The following is a 15,908-nucleotide window of genomic DNA, read 5'->3' on the forward strand; positions in this document are numbered from 1 at the left end:
TAGCTAGGACATCAAGCTACATTTCATCAGAAGACCTCAAGAACCAAATCCAAAGCAATTCCAGTCAAAACAACCCATTACAGGCGCAGTTCTTACATCCTGATGAACCCAGAACAGCAACAGTAAATTCGGCTTATCTCATTCTACACTACTCCAATTGCCCCGACATTTTACAGGCTCCCTTAAAACATCAATACCTACAACTTTCATGTTTTGAGCCAAGGCCAATTCGGCCTCTATCTAGGACCTAAAATTTCGGACAGAATGAAGAACCAAGAACCCTAATTTTCCAGATTTCTTCCAAAACAGAATTTACTTGCAATCTTCCACTTTTTCCACCTTCTAGAATCATTAAACATCAATTCCCATCATCAAGGATAGCCACAACATCACATTCATATTAAACCAGAAAATTCATCAATAAATTGAAAACTTCACCAATTCATCTCAAACCAAGAAATAAACCACAAATTTCAGCACTTTAGCTACCACTAAGCACAACTTAAGCTTCATTAAGTGTAGGAGGAAGTTCAATCACCACTCACCTAGTAAACAAGAGAAGAGGAGTTAATGGACACCTTAGCTTCCTTGAACACTTCCACAAAATCACTTACTAGCACCAAATGGAAGGATTGTATGGAGTAGAAACAAATTTCAGCACTTGGGTTGGATGATTTGAGCTAGATGTTAGCTAAAATGGTGAAGAGCTCTCTTCCTTTCTTCCTTAAGGTTGGTCGGCCAAAGAAGAGAAAGAAATGGTGATTTTTGTGGTAAATTTGAGATATTTAATCAACAATTGGTAAGAAAGGTCAAAAGTCAAATAAGTCAAATAAGTGGCAACCTCTCTTAAAGTGACACATGTCACTCCATTTAAAGCATCTCTATCCTTTTTCTCTCTCACATCAATCACATCACAACCTCTACTTATCTCTTAACACCCGATAAATTTCACCCAGTGTCCGGAACTTAACCTAATTGGCCGAATTTTTCCGAACATTTCGCACTAGCGGGTCCCACGTCCGTTATATATCCTTAATTTCTCAAAAACTAACCGATACTAGAAAAATCATCTAAAACCTATATTTACTCGTAAGAATTATCTGGGAAAAGTTCTAGTAAAGAAAAATGTAGAAAAGGCGGGCGATTTAATAAAATAAACCCTAGAAAATTAGAAAATTTCTGGGTTCACACACTTATACTTTTCGGGGCGTCACAATCTCCCCTCCTCAAAAGAATGTCGTCCTCGACATTCCCTCTTGTACCAAATCAAGTCGAGACATCCCGCAAGAATCACTAATAACCAAACCCACAGTCCGGCATCCTAAACTTGAAGCCTAGGATACACTACAGAGATCTGAAGCCTAAGCTCTGATACCAATTGTGACAGCCCCACCTCCCCCTAAGGCGAACCAGAGGGTTCGGCGGGCCGCCTGCCCGGCTCTCGCCGGGACTCAGTCGTTCACTACATCCCTCAAACAAATACAAGATAAAACTCAAATATTACATCAAATTCTCCAATAAATAATTACATATCAAAAGCGAAGCGGAAACAATTCCCAACTATACATAAAATGATTCCAAATCCAAACGGTACAAGATATATGCGCCTTCCTTCGTCATGAGCCCTGTGGAGGGGAATAAAACATTTTGGGGTGAGCTAGAAGCTCAGCGAGTAACCAGTAAAATCAGTAATCAAATCTGTTTAACAATAGTTCATTTCAATGATGTCATTTCAATATGGAGTATCAATAATTCACGAAACATTTACAATGGAAAGCGATAGTAACATTCATGAAAAGGATACGTTCGTTCTCCTGTCATTTCATTGCATTTGGTTTCATTCGTGCATTCATTCACCCCGTCCCTGGCTTTTGGCCAGGCTCCACCAACCTACAAGGTAATACTCGAGTATACCGAAACGTTCACCCAAGTCCCTAATCGCCCGACCGAGTCCGTTTCTGGCTCGAGACGACCGGTAACAAGGGGCAATGGCCAGTTCAGCCCAAAAGGCTTACATTCATGCGCAAGTAGCATTTAATCATAATCATTGAAAATTTCTTATTTATTTAGGTCGAGTACGATAAAGTACACACTCGCCTAGAAAACTCGTTTTAACAATCATTGAAAGCAAAATCAATAATAACAAGACACTCATATGCAAGCACGCATGATATGCAAGAAAACAGTTCAAAAGTAACTCTGAAAACAGTTTAAAGGTAAATAATGCGGGAAAGCGGTTCGAAAGTAACTTTGGAAACAATTCAAAAGTAAATAATGCAGGAAACGATTCATAAATAACTTTAGAAATAGTTTGAGGTTACTCACCTCAATGGCTCAGAAATCATCCATCATATAACATTGCCTTGCTCAAACCCAAGTCTTAGATCACAAACTCAATGCAATCAAGTCCTTTCAAAGTTCGGACAGCACTTCCCCTGAATTTGCTTACTTTTCCAGCCGTCATGGCTTCATTATATCCTCAGCCAGTCCCAAAGGTACACACACAACAACAAGTTCATCCAATAGCCATTCAGCAAGCTCCAAGTAGTACTAGTACAAGTCAAGTTAGGGAAAAGTCCGGAAATGAAAGTTAAGCTCAAAACCAGAAAAACAGTTTTGACGTCATTTTGCGGTAATGGTACCAAAGGCACATCGAGTATCGGATGAAGGTGCAAGATACACCGTTTCGAAGCTAAAAGACAGGGCTACAAAATTGTGGAAGGTCACTCAGTCCAAATCCCAACACAACTAAGTCAAATATGCCAAATAACAAACCAGAACCGTAATTGCAGGTTTACAAATTACACTATGCTGTAATCAGTACAACTCAGTCTAAACAGGTCCAAATGCAGAAATTCCAAAGGCATATGGTAGCTAGGACATCAAGCTACATTTCATCAGAAGACCTCAAGAACCAAATCCAAAGCAATTCCAGTCAAAACAACCCATTACAGGCGCAGTTCTTACATCCTGATGAACCCAGAACAGCAACAGTAAATTCGGCTTATCTCATTCTACACTACTCCAATTGCCCCGACATTTTACAGGCTCCCTTAAAACATCAATACCTACAACTTTCATGTTTTGAGCCAAGGCCAATTCGGCCTCTATCTAGGACCTAAAATTTCGGACAGAATGAAGAACCAAGAACCCTAATTTTCCAGATTTCTTCCAAAACAGAATTTACTTGCAATCTTCCACTTTTTCCACCTTCTAGAATCATTAAACATCAATTCCCATCATCAAGGATAGCCACAACATCACATTCATATTAAACCAGAAAATTCATCAATAAATTGAAAACTTCACCAATTCATCTCAAACCAAGAAATAAACCACAAATTTCAGCACTTTAGCTACCACTAAGCACAACTTAAGCTTCATTAAGTGTAGGAGGAAGTTCAATCACCACTCACCTAGTAAACAAGAGAAGAGGAGTTAATGGACACCTTAGCTTCCTTGAACACTTCCACAAAATCACTTACTAGCACCAAATGGAAGGATTGTATGGAGTAGAAACAAATTTCAGCACTTGGGTTGGATGATTTGAGCTAGATGTTAGCTAAAATGGTGAAGAGCTCTCTTCCTTTCTTCCTTAAGGTTGGTCGGCCAAAGAAGAGAAAGAAATGGTGATTTTTGTGGTAAATTTGAGATATTTAATCAACAATTGGTAAGAAAGGTCAAAAGTCAAATAAGTCAAATAAGTGGCAACCTCTCTTAAAGTGACACATGTCACTCCATTTAAAGCATCTCTATCCTTTTTCTCTCTCACATCAATCACATCACAACCTCTACTTATCTCTTAACACCCGATAAATTTCACCCAGTGTCCGGAACTTAACCTAATTGGCCGAATTTTTCCGAACATTTCGCACTAGCGGGTCCCACGTCCGTTATATATCCTTAATTTCTCAAAAACTAACCGATACTAGAAAAATCATCTAAAACCTATATTTACTCGTAAGAATTATCTGGGAAAAGTTCTAGTAAAGAAAAATGTAGAAAAGGCGGGCGATTTAATAAAATAAACCCTAGAAAATTAGAAAATTTCTGGGTTCACACACTTATACTTTTCGGGGCGTCACAATCTCCCCTCCTCAAAAGAATGTCGTCCTCGACATTCCCTCTTGTACCAAATCAAGTCGAGACATCCCGCAAGAATCACTAATAACCAAACCCACAGTCCGGCATCCTAAACTTGAAGCCTAGGATACACTACAGAGATCTGAAGCCTAAGCTCTGATACCAATTGTGACAGCCCCACCTCCCCCTAAGGCGAACCAGAGGGTTCGGCGGGCCGCCTGCCCGGCTCTCGCCGGGACTCAGTCGTTCACTACATCCCTCAAACAAATACAAGATAAAACTCAAATATTACATCAAATTCTCCAATAAATAATTACATATCAAAAGCGAAGCGGAAACAATTCCCAACTATACATAAAATGATTCCAAATCCAAACGGTACAAGATATATGCGCCTTCCTTCGTCATGAGCCCTGTGGAGGGGAATAAAACATTTTGGGGTGAGCTAGAAGCTCAGCGAGTAACCAGTAAAATCAGTAATCAAATCTGTTTAACAATAGTTCATTTCAATGATGTCATTTCAATATGGAGTATCAATAATTCACGAAACATTTACAATGGAAAGCGATAGTAACATTCATGAAAAGGATACGTTCGTTCTCCTGTCATTTCATTGCATTTGGTTTCATTCGTGCATTCATTCACCCCGTCCCTGGCTTTTGGCCAGGCTCCACCAACCTACAAGGTAATACTCGAGTATACCGAAACGTTCACCCAAGTCCCTAATCGCCCGACCGAGTCCGTTTCTGGCTCGAGACGACCGGTAACAAGGGGCAATGGCCAGTTCAGCCCAAAAGGCTTACATTCATGCGCAAGTAGCATTTAATCATAATCATTGAAAATTTCTTATTTATTTAGGTCGAGTACGATAAAGTACACACTCGCCTAGAAAACTCGTTTTAACAATCATTGAAAGCAAAATCAATAATAACAAGACACTCATATGCAAGCACGCATGATATGCAAGAAAACAGTTCAAAAGTAACTCTGAAAACAGTTTAAAGGTAAATAATGCGGGAAAGCGGTTCGAAAGTAACTTTGGAAACAATTCAAAAGTAAATAATGCAGGAAACGATTCATAAATAACTTTAGAAATAGTTTGAGGTTACTCACCTCAATGGCTCAGAAATCATCCATCATATAACATTGCCTTGCTCAAACCCAAGTCTTAGATCACAAACTCAATGCAATCAAGTCCTTTCAAAGTTCGGACAGCACTTCCCCTGAATTTGCTTACTTTTCCAGCCGTCATGGCTTCATTATATCCTCAGCCAGTCCCAAAGGTACACACACAACAACAAGTTCATCCAATAGCCATTCAGCAAGCTCCAAGTAGTACTAGTACAAGTCAAGTTAGGGAAAAGTCCGGAAATGAAAGTTAAGCTCAAAACCAGAAAAACAGTTTTGACGTCATTTTGCGGTAATGGTACCAAAGGCACATCGAGTATCGGATGAAGGTGCAAGATACACCGTTTCGAAGCTAAAAGACAGGGCTACAAAATTGTGGAAGGTCACTCAGTCCAAATCCCAACACAACTAAGTCAAATATGCCAAATAACAAACCAGAACCGTAATTGCAGGTTTACAAATTACACTATGCTGTAATCAGTACAACTCAGTCTAAACAGGTCCAAATGCAGAAATTCCAAAGGCATATGGTAGCTAGGACATCAAGCTACATTTCATCAGAAGACCTCAAGAACCAAATCCAAAGCAATTCCAGTCAAAACAACCCATTACAGGCGCAGTTCTTACATCCTGATGAACCCAGAACAGCAACAGTAAATTCGGCTTATCTCATTCTACACTACTCCAATTGCCCTGACATTTTACAGGCACCCTTAAAACATCAATACCTACAACTTTCATGTTTTGAGCCAAGGCCAATTCGGCCTCTATCTAGGACCTAAAATTTCGGACAGAATGAAGAACCAAGAACCCTAATTTTCCAGATTTCTTCCAAAACAGAATTTACTTGCAATCTTCCACTTTTTCCACCTTCTAGAATCATTAAACATCAATTCCCATCATCAAGGATAGCCACAACATCACATTCATATTAAACCAGAAAATTCATCAATAAATTGAAAACTTCACCAATTCATCTCAAACCAAGAAATAAACCACAAATTTCAGCACTTTAGCTACCACTAAGCACAACTTAAGCTTCATTAAGTGTAGGAGGAAGTTCAATCACCACTCACCTAGTAAACAAGAGAAGAGGAGTTAATGGACACCTTAGCTTCCTTGAACACTTCCACAAAATCACTTACTAGCACCAAATGGAAGGATTGTATGGAGTAGAAACAAATTTCAGCACTTGGGTTGGATGATTTGAGCTAGATGTTAGCTAAAATGGTGAAGAGCTCTCTTCCTTTCTTCCTTAAGGTTGGTCGGCCAAAGAAGAGAAAGAAATGGTGATTTTTGTGGTAAATTTGAGATATTTAATCAACAATTGGTAAGAAAGGTCAAAAGTCAAATAAGTCAAATAAGTGGCAACCTCTCTTAAAGTGACACATGTCACTCCATTTAAAGCATCTCTATCCTTTTTCTCTCTCACATCAATCACATCACAACCTCTACTTATCTCTTAACACCCGATAAATTTCACCCAGTGTCCGGAACTTAACCTAATTGGCCGAATTTTTCCGAACATTTCGCACTAGCGGGTCCCACGTCCGTTATATATCCTTAATTTCTCAAAAACTAACCGATACTAGAAAAATCATCTAAAACCTATATTTACTCGTAAGAATTATCTGGGAAAAGTTCTAGTAAAGAAAAATGTAGAAAAGGCGGGCGATTTAATAAAATAAACCCTAGAAAATTAGAAAATTTCTGGGTTCACACACTTATACTTTTCGGGGCGTCACAATCTCCCCTCCTCAAAAGAATGTCGTCCTCGACATTCCCTCTTGTACCAAATCAAGTCGAGACATCCCGCAAGAATCACTAATAACCAAACCCACAGTCCGGCATCCTAAACTTGAAGCCTAGGATACACTACAGAGATCTGAAGCCTAAGCTCTGATACCAATTGTGACAGCCCCACCTCCCCCTAAGGCGAACCAGAGGGTTCGGCGGGCCGCCTGCCCGGCTCTCGCCGGGACTCAGTCGTTCACTACATCCCTCAAACAAATACAAGATAAAACTCAAATATTACATCAAATTCTCCAATAAATAATTACATATCAAAAGCGAAGCGGAAACAATTCCCAACTATACATAAAATGATTCCAAATCCAAACGGTACAAGATATATGCGCCTTCCTTCGTCATGAGCCCTGTGGAGGGGAATAAAACATTTTGGGGTGAGCTAGAAGCTCAGCGAGTAACCAGTAAAATCAGTAATCAAATCTGTTTAACAATAGTTCATTTCAATGATGTCATTTCAATATGGAGTATCAATAATTCACGAAACATTTACAATGGAAAGCGATAGTAACATTCATGAAAAGGATACGTTCGTTCTCCTGTCATTTCATTGCATTTGGTTTCATTCGTGCATTCATTCACCCCGTCCCTGGCTTTTGGCCAGGCTCCACCAACCTACAAGGTAATACTCGAGTATACCGAAACGTTCACCCAAGTCCCTAATCGCCCGACCGAGTCCGTTTCTGGCTCGAGACGACCGGTAACAAGGGGCAATGGCCAGTTCAGCCCAAAAGGCTTACATTCATGCGCAAGTAGCATTTAATCATAATCATTGAAAATTTCTTATTTATTTAGGTCGAGTACGATAAAGTACACACTCGCCTAGAAAACTCGTTTTAACAATCATTGAAAGCAAAATCAATAATAACAAGACACTCATATGCAAGCACGCATGATATGCAAGAAAACAGTTCAAAAGTAACTCTGAAAACAGTTTAAAGGTAAATAATGCGGGAAAGCGGTTCGAAAGTAACTTTGGAAACAATTCAAAAGTAAATAATGCAGGAAACGATTCATAAATAACTTTAGAAATAGTTTGAGGTTACTCACCTCAATGGCTCAGAAATCATCCATCATATAACATTGCCTTGCTCAAACCCAAGTCTTAGATCACAAACTCAATGCAATCAAGTCCTTTCAAAGTTCGGACAGCACTTCCCCTGAATTTGCTTACTTTTCCAGCCGTCATGGCTTCATTATATCCTCAGCCAGTCCCAAAGGTACACACACAACAACAAGTTCATCCAATAGCCATTCAGCAAGCTCCAAGTAGTACTAGTACAAGTCAAGTTAGGGAAAAGTCCGGAAATGAAAGTTAAGCTCAAAACCAGAAAAACAGTTTTGACGTCATTTTGCGGTAATGGTACCAAAGGCACATCGAGTATCGGATGAAGGTGCAAGATACACCGTTTCGAAGCTAAAAGACAGGGCTACAAAATTGTGGAAGGTCACTCAGTCCAAATCCCAACACAACTAAGTCAAATATGCCAAATAACAAACCAGAACCGTAATTGCAGGTTTACAAATTACACTATGCTGTAATCAGTACAACTCAGTCTAAACAGGTCCAAATGCAGAAATTCCAAAGGCATATGGTAGCTAGGACATCAAGCTACATTTCATCAGAAGACCTCAAGAACCAAATCCAAAGCAATTCCAGTCAAAACAACCCATTACAGGCGCAGTTCTTACATCCTGATGAACCCAGAACAGCAACAGTAAATTCGGCTTATCTCATTCTACACTACTCCAATTGCCCTGACATTTTACAGGCACCCTTAAAACATCAATACCTACAACTTTCATGTTTTGAGCCAAGGCCAATTCGGCCTCTATCTAGGACCTAAAATTTCGGACAGAATGAAGAACCAAGAACCCTAATTTTCCAGATTTCTTCCAAAACAGAATTTACTTGCAATCTTCCACTTTTTCCACCTTCTAGAATCATTAAACATCAATTCCCATCATCAAGGATAGCCACAACATCACATTCATATTAAACCAGAAAATTCATCAATAAATTGAAAACTTCACCAATTCATCTCAAACCAAGAAATAAACCACAAATTTCAGCACTTTAGCTACCACTAAGCACAACTTAAGCTTCATTAAGTGTAGGAGGAAGTTCAATCACCACTCACCTAGTAAACAAGAGAAGAGGAGTTAATGGACACCTTAGCTTCCTTGAACACTTCCACAAAATCACTTACTAGCACCAAATGGAAGGATTGTATGGAGTAGAAACAAATTTCAGCACTTGGGTTGGATGATTTGAGCTAGATGTTAGCTAAAATGGTGAAGAGCTCTCTTCCTTTCTTCCTTAAGGTTGGTCGGCCAAAGAAGAGAAAGAAATGGTGATTTTTGTGGTAAATTTGAGATATTTAATCAACAATTGGTAAGAAAGGTCAAAAGTCAAATAAGTCAAATAAGTGGCAACCTCTCTTAAAGTGACACATGTCACTCCATTTAAAGCATCTCTATCCTTTTTCTCTCTCACATCAATCACATCACAACCTCTACTTATCTCTTAACACCCGATAAATTTCACCCAGTGTCCGGAACTTAACCTAATTGGCCGAATTTTTCCGAACATTTCGCACTAGCGGGTCCCACGTCCGTTATATATCCTTAATTTCTCAAAAACTAACCGATACTAGAAAAATCATCTAAAACCTATATTTACTCGTAAGAATTATCTGGGAAAAGTTCTAGTAAAGAAAAATGTAGAAAAGGCGGGCGATTTAATAAAATAAACCCTAGAAAATTAGAAAATTTCTGGGTTCACACACTTATACTTTTCGGGGCGTCACAATCTCCCCTCCTCAAAAGAATGTCGTCCTCGACATTCCCTCTTGTACCAAATCAAGTCGAGACATCCCGCAAGAATCACTAATAACCAAACCCACAGTCCGGCATCCTAAACTTGAAGCCTAGGATACACTACAGAGATCTGAAGCCTAAGCTCTGATACCAATTGTGACAGCCCCACCTCCCCCTAAGGCGAACCAGAGGGTTCGGCGGGCCGCCTGCCCGGCTCTCGCCGGGACTCAGTCGTTCACTACATCCCTCAAACAAATACAAGATAAAACTCAAATATTACATCAAATTCTCCAATAAATAATTACATATCAAAAGCGAAGCGGAAACAATTCCCAACTATACATAAAATGATTCCAAATCCAAACGGTACAAGATATATGCGCCTTCCTTCGTCATGAGCCCTGTGGAGGGGAATAAAACATTTTGGGGTGAGCTAGAAGCTCAGCGAGTAACCAGTAAAATCAGTAATCAAATCTGTTTAACAATAGTTCATTTCAATGATGTCATTTCAATATGGAGTATCAATAATTCACGAAACATTTACAATGGAAAGCGATAGTAACATTCATGAAAAGGATACGTTCGTTCTCCTGTCATTTCATTGCATTTGGTTTCATTCGTGCATTCATTCACCCCGTCCCTGGCTTTTGGCCAGGCTCCACCAACCTACAAGGTAATACTCGAGTATACCGAAACGTTCACCCAAGTCCCTAATCGCCCGACCGAGTCCGTTTCTGGCTCGAGACGACCGGTAACAAGGGGCAATGGCCAGTTCAGCCCAAAAGGCTTACATTCATGCGCAAGTAGCATTTAATCATAATCATTGAAAATTTCTTATTTATTTAGGTCGAGTACGATAAAGTACACACTCGCCTAGAAAACTCGTTTTAACAATCATTGAAAGCAAAATCAATAATAACAAGACACTCATATGCAAGCACGCATGATATGCAAGAAAACAGTTCAAAAGTAACTCTGAAAACAGTTTAAAGGTAAATAATGCGGGAAAGCGGTTCGAAAGTAACTTTGGAAACAATTCAAAAGTAAATAATGCAGGAAACGATTCATAAATAACTTTAGAAATAGTTTGAGGTTACTCACCTCAATGGCTCAGAAATCATCCATCATATAACATTGCCTTGCTCAAACCCAAGTCTTAGATCACAAACTCAATGCAATCAAGTCCTTTCAAAGTTCGGACAGCACTTCCCCTGAATTTGCTTACTTTTCCAGCCGTCATGGCTTCATTATATCCTCAGCCAGTCCCAAAGGTACACACACAACAACAAGTTCATCCAATAGCCATTCAGCAAGCTCCAAGTAGTACTAGTACAAGTCAAGTTAGGGAAAAGTCCGGAAATGAAAGTTAAGCTCAAAACCAGAAAAACAGTTTTGACGTCATTTTGCGGTAATGGTACCAAAGGCACATCGAGTATCGGATGAAGGTGCAAGATACACCGTTTCGAAGCTAAAAGACAGGGCTACAAAATTGTGGAAGGTCACTCAGTCCAAATCCCAACACAACTAAGTCAAATATGCCAAATAACAAACCAGAACCGTAATTGCAGGTTTACAAATTACACTATGCTGTAATCAGTACAACTCAGTCTAAACAGGTCCAAATGCAGAAATTCCAAAGGCATATGTTAGCTAGGACATCAAGCTACATTTCATCAGAAGACCTCAAGAACCAAATCCAAAGCAATTCCAGTCAAAACAACCCATTACAGGCGCAGTTCTTACATCCTGATGAACCCAGAACAGCAACAGTAAATTCGGCTTATCTCATTCTACACTACTCCAATTGCCCCGACATTTTACAGGCTCCCTTAAAACATCAATACCTACAACTTTCATGTTTTGAGCCAAGGCCAATTCGGCCTCTATCTAGGACCTAAAATTTCGGACAGAATGAAGAACCAAGAACCCTAATTTTCCAGATTTCTTCCAAAACAGAATTTACTTGCAATCTTCCACTTTTTCCACCTTCTAGAATCATTAAACATCAATTCCCATCATCAAGGATAGCCACAACATCACATTCATATTAAACCAGAAAATTCATCAATAAATTGAAAACTTCACCAATTCATCTCAAACCAAGAAATAAACCACAAATTTCAGCACTTTAGCTACCACTAAGCACAACTTAAGCTTCATTAAGTGTAGGAGGAAGTTCAATCACCACTCACCTAGTAAACAAGAGAAGAGGAGTTAATGGACACCTTAGCTTCCTTGAACACTTCCACAAAATCACTTACTAGCACCAAATGGAAGGATTGTATGGAGTAGAAACAAATTTCAGCACTTGGGTTGGATGATTTGAGCTAGATGTTAGCTAAAATGGTGAAGAGCTCTCTTCCTTTCTTCCTTAAGGTTGGTCGGCCAAAGAAGAGAAAGAAATGGTGATTTTTGTGGTAAATTTGAGATATTTAATCAACAATTGGTAAGAAAGGTCAAAAGTCAAATAAGTCAAATAAGTGGCAACCTCTCTTAAAGTGACACATGTCACTCCATTTAAAGCATCTCTATCCTTTTTCTCTCTCACATCAATCACATCACAACCTCTACTTATCTCTTAACACCCGATAAATTTCACCCAGTGTCCGGAACTTAACCTAATTGGCCGAATTTTTCCGAACATTTCGCACTAGCGGGTCCCACGTCCGTTATATATCCTTAATTTCTCAAAAACTAACCGATACTAGAAAAATCATCTAAAACCTATATTTACTCGTAAGAATTATCTGGGAAAAGTTCTAGTAAAGAAAAATGTAGAAAAGGCGGGCGATTTAATAAAATAAACCCTAGAAAATTAGAAAATTTCTGGGTTCACACACTTATACTTTTCGGGGCGTCACAATCTCCCCTCCTCAAAAGAATGTCGTCCTCGACATTCCCTCTTGTACCAAATCAAGTCGAGACATCCCGCAAGAATCACTAATAACCAAACCCACAGTCCGGCATCCTAAACTTGAAGCCTAGGATACACTACAGAGATCTGAAGCCTAAGCTCTGATACCAATTGTGACAGCCCCACCTCCCCCTAAGGCGAACCAGAGGGTTCGGCGGGCCGCCTGCCCGGCTCTCGCCGGGACTCAGTCGTTCACTACATCCCTCAAACAAATACAAGATAAAACTCAAATATTACATCAAATTCTCCAATAAATAATTACATATCAAAAGCGAAGCGGAAACAATTCCCAACTATACATAAAATGATTCCAAATCCAAACGGTACAAGATATATGCGCCTTCCTTCGTCATGAGCCCTGTGGAGGGGAATAAAACATTTTGGGGTGAGCTAGAAGCTCAGCGAGTAACCAGTAAAATCAGTAATCAAATCTGTTTAACAATAGTTCATTTCAATGATGTCATTTCAATATGGAGTATCAATAATTCACGAAACATTTACAATGGAAAGCGATAGTAACATTCATGAAAAGGATACGTTCGTTCTCCTGTCATTTCATTGCATTTGGTTTCATTCGTGCATTCATTCACCCCGTCCCTGGCTTTTGGCCAGGCTCCACCAACCTACAAGGTAATACTCGAGTATACCGAAACGTTCACCCAAGTCCCTAATCGCCCGACCGAGTCCGTTTCTGGCTCGAGACGACCGGTAACAAGGGGCAATGGCCAGTTCAGCCCAAAAGGCTTACATTCATGCGCAAGTAGCATTTAATCATAATCATTGAAAATTTCTTATTTATTTAGGTCGAGTACGATAAAGTACACACTCGCCTAGAAAACTCGTTTTAACAATCATTGAAAGCAAAATCAATAATAACAAGACACTCATATGCAAGCACGCATGATATGCAAGAAAACAGTTCAAAAGTAACTCTGAAAACAGTTTAAAGGTAAATAATGCGGGAAAGCGGTTCGAAAGTAACTTTGGAAACAATTCAAAAGTAAATAATGCAGGAAACGATTCATAAATAACTTTAGAAATAGTTTGAGGTTACTCACCTCAATGGCTCAGAAATCATCCATCATATAACATTGCCTTGCTCAAACCCAAGTCTTAGATCACAAACTCAATGCAATCAAGTCCTTTCAAAGTTCGGACAGCACTTCCCCTGAATTTGCTTACTTTTCCAGCCGTCATGGCTTCATTATATCCTCAGCCAGTCCCAAAGGTACACACACAACAACAAGTTCATCCAATAGCCATTCAGCAAGCTCCAAGTAGTACTAGTACAAGTCAAGTTAGGGAAAAGTCCGGAAATGAAAGTTAAGCTCAAAACCAGAAAAACAGTTTTGACGTCATTTTGCGGTAATGGTACCAAAGGCACATCGAGTATCGGATGAAGGTGCAAGATACACCGTTTCGAAGCTAAAAGACAGGGCTACAAAATTGTGGAAGGTCACTCAGTCCAAATCCCAACACAACTAAGTCAAATATGCCAAATAACAAACCAGAACCGTAATTGCAGGTTTACAAATTACACTATGCTGTAATCAGTACAACTCAGTCTAAACAGGTCCAAATGCAGAAATTCCAAAGGCATATGTTAGCTAGGACATCAAGCTACATTTCATCAGAAGACCTCAAGAACCAAATCCAAAGCAATTCCAGTCAAAACAACCCATTACAGGCGCAGTTCTTACATCCTGATGAACCCAGAACAGCAACAGTAAATTCGGCTTATCTCATTCTACACTACTCCAATTGCCCCGACATTTTACAGGCTCCCTTAAAACATCAATACCTACAACTTTCATGTTTTGAGCCAAGGCCAATTCGGCCTCTATCTAGGACCTAAAATTTCGGACAGAATGAAGAACCAAGAACCCTAATTTTCCAGATTTCTTCCAAAACAGAATTTACTTGCAATCTTCCACTTTTTCCACCTTCTAGAATCATTAAACATCAATTCCCATCATCAAGGATAGCCACAACATCACATTCATATTAAACCAGAAAATTCATCAATAAATTGAAAACTTCACCAATTCATCTCAAACCAAGAAATAAACCACAAATTTCAGCACTTTAGCTACCACTAAGCACAACTTAAGCTTCATTAAGTGTAGGAGGAAGTTCAATCACCACTCACCTAGTAAACAAGAGAAGAGGAGTTAATGGACACCTTAGCTTCCTTGAACACTTCCACAAAATCACTTACTAGCACCAAATGGAAGGATTGTATGGAGTAGAAACAATTTTCAGCACTTGGGTTGGATGATTTGAGCTAGATGTTAGCTAAAATGGTGAAGAGCTCTCTTCCTTTCTTCCTTAAGGTTGGTCGGCCAAAGAAGAGAAAGAAATGGTGATTTTTGTGGTAAATTTGAGATATTTAATCAACAATTGGTAAGAAAGGTCAAAAGTCAAATAAGTCAAATAAGTGGCAACCTCTCTTAAAGTGACACATGTCACTCCATTTAAAGCATCTCTATCCTTTTTCTCTCTCACATCAATCACATCACAACCTCTACTTATCTCTTAACACCCGATAAATTTCACCCAGTGTCCGGAACTTAACCTAATTGGCCGAATTTTTCCGAACATTTCGCACTAGCGGGTCCCACGTCCGTTATATATCCTTAATTTCTCAAAAACTAACCGATACTAGAAAAATCATCTAAAACCTATATTTACTCGTAAGAATTATCTGGGAAAAGTTCTAGTAAAGAAAAATGTAGAAAAGGCGGGCGATTTAATAAAATAAACCCTAGAAAATTAGAAAATTTCTGGGTTCACACACTTATACTTTTCGGGGCGTCACAATCTCCCCTCCTCAAAAGAATGTCGTCCTCGACATTCCCTCTTGTACCAAATCAAGTCGAGACATCCCGCAAGAATCACTAATAACCAAACCCACAGTCCGGCATCCTAAACTTGAAGCCTAGGATACACTACAGAGATCTGAAGCCTAAGCTCTGATACCAATTGTGACAGCCCCACCTCCCCCTAAGGCGAACCAGAGGGTTCGGCGGGCCGCCTGCCCGGCTCTCGCCGGGACTCAGTCGTTCACTACATCCCTCAAACAAATACAAGATAAAACTCAAATATTACATCAAATTCTCCAATAAATAATTACATATCAAAAGCGAAGCGGAAACAA

This window comes from Coffea arabica, chromosome 1e, assembly GCF_036785885.1.
Source record: "Coffea arabica cultivar ET-39 chromosome 1e, Coffea Arabica ET-39 HiFi, whole genome shotgun sequence".
Lineage (NCBI taxonomy): Eukaryota > Viridiplantae > Streptophyta > Magnoliopsida > Gentianales > Rubiaceae > Coffea > Coffea arabica.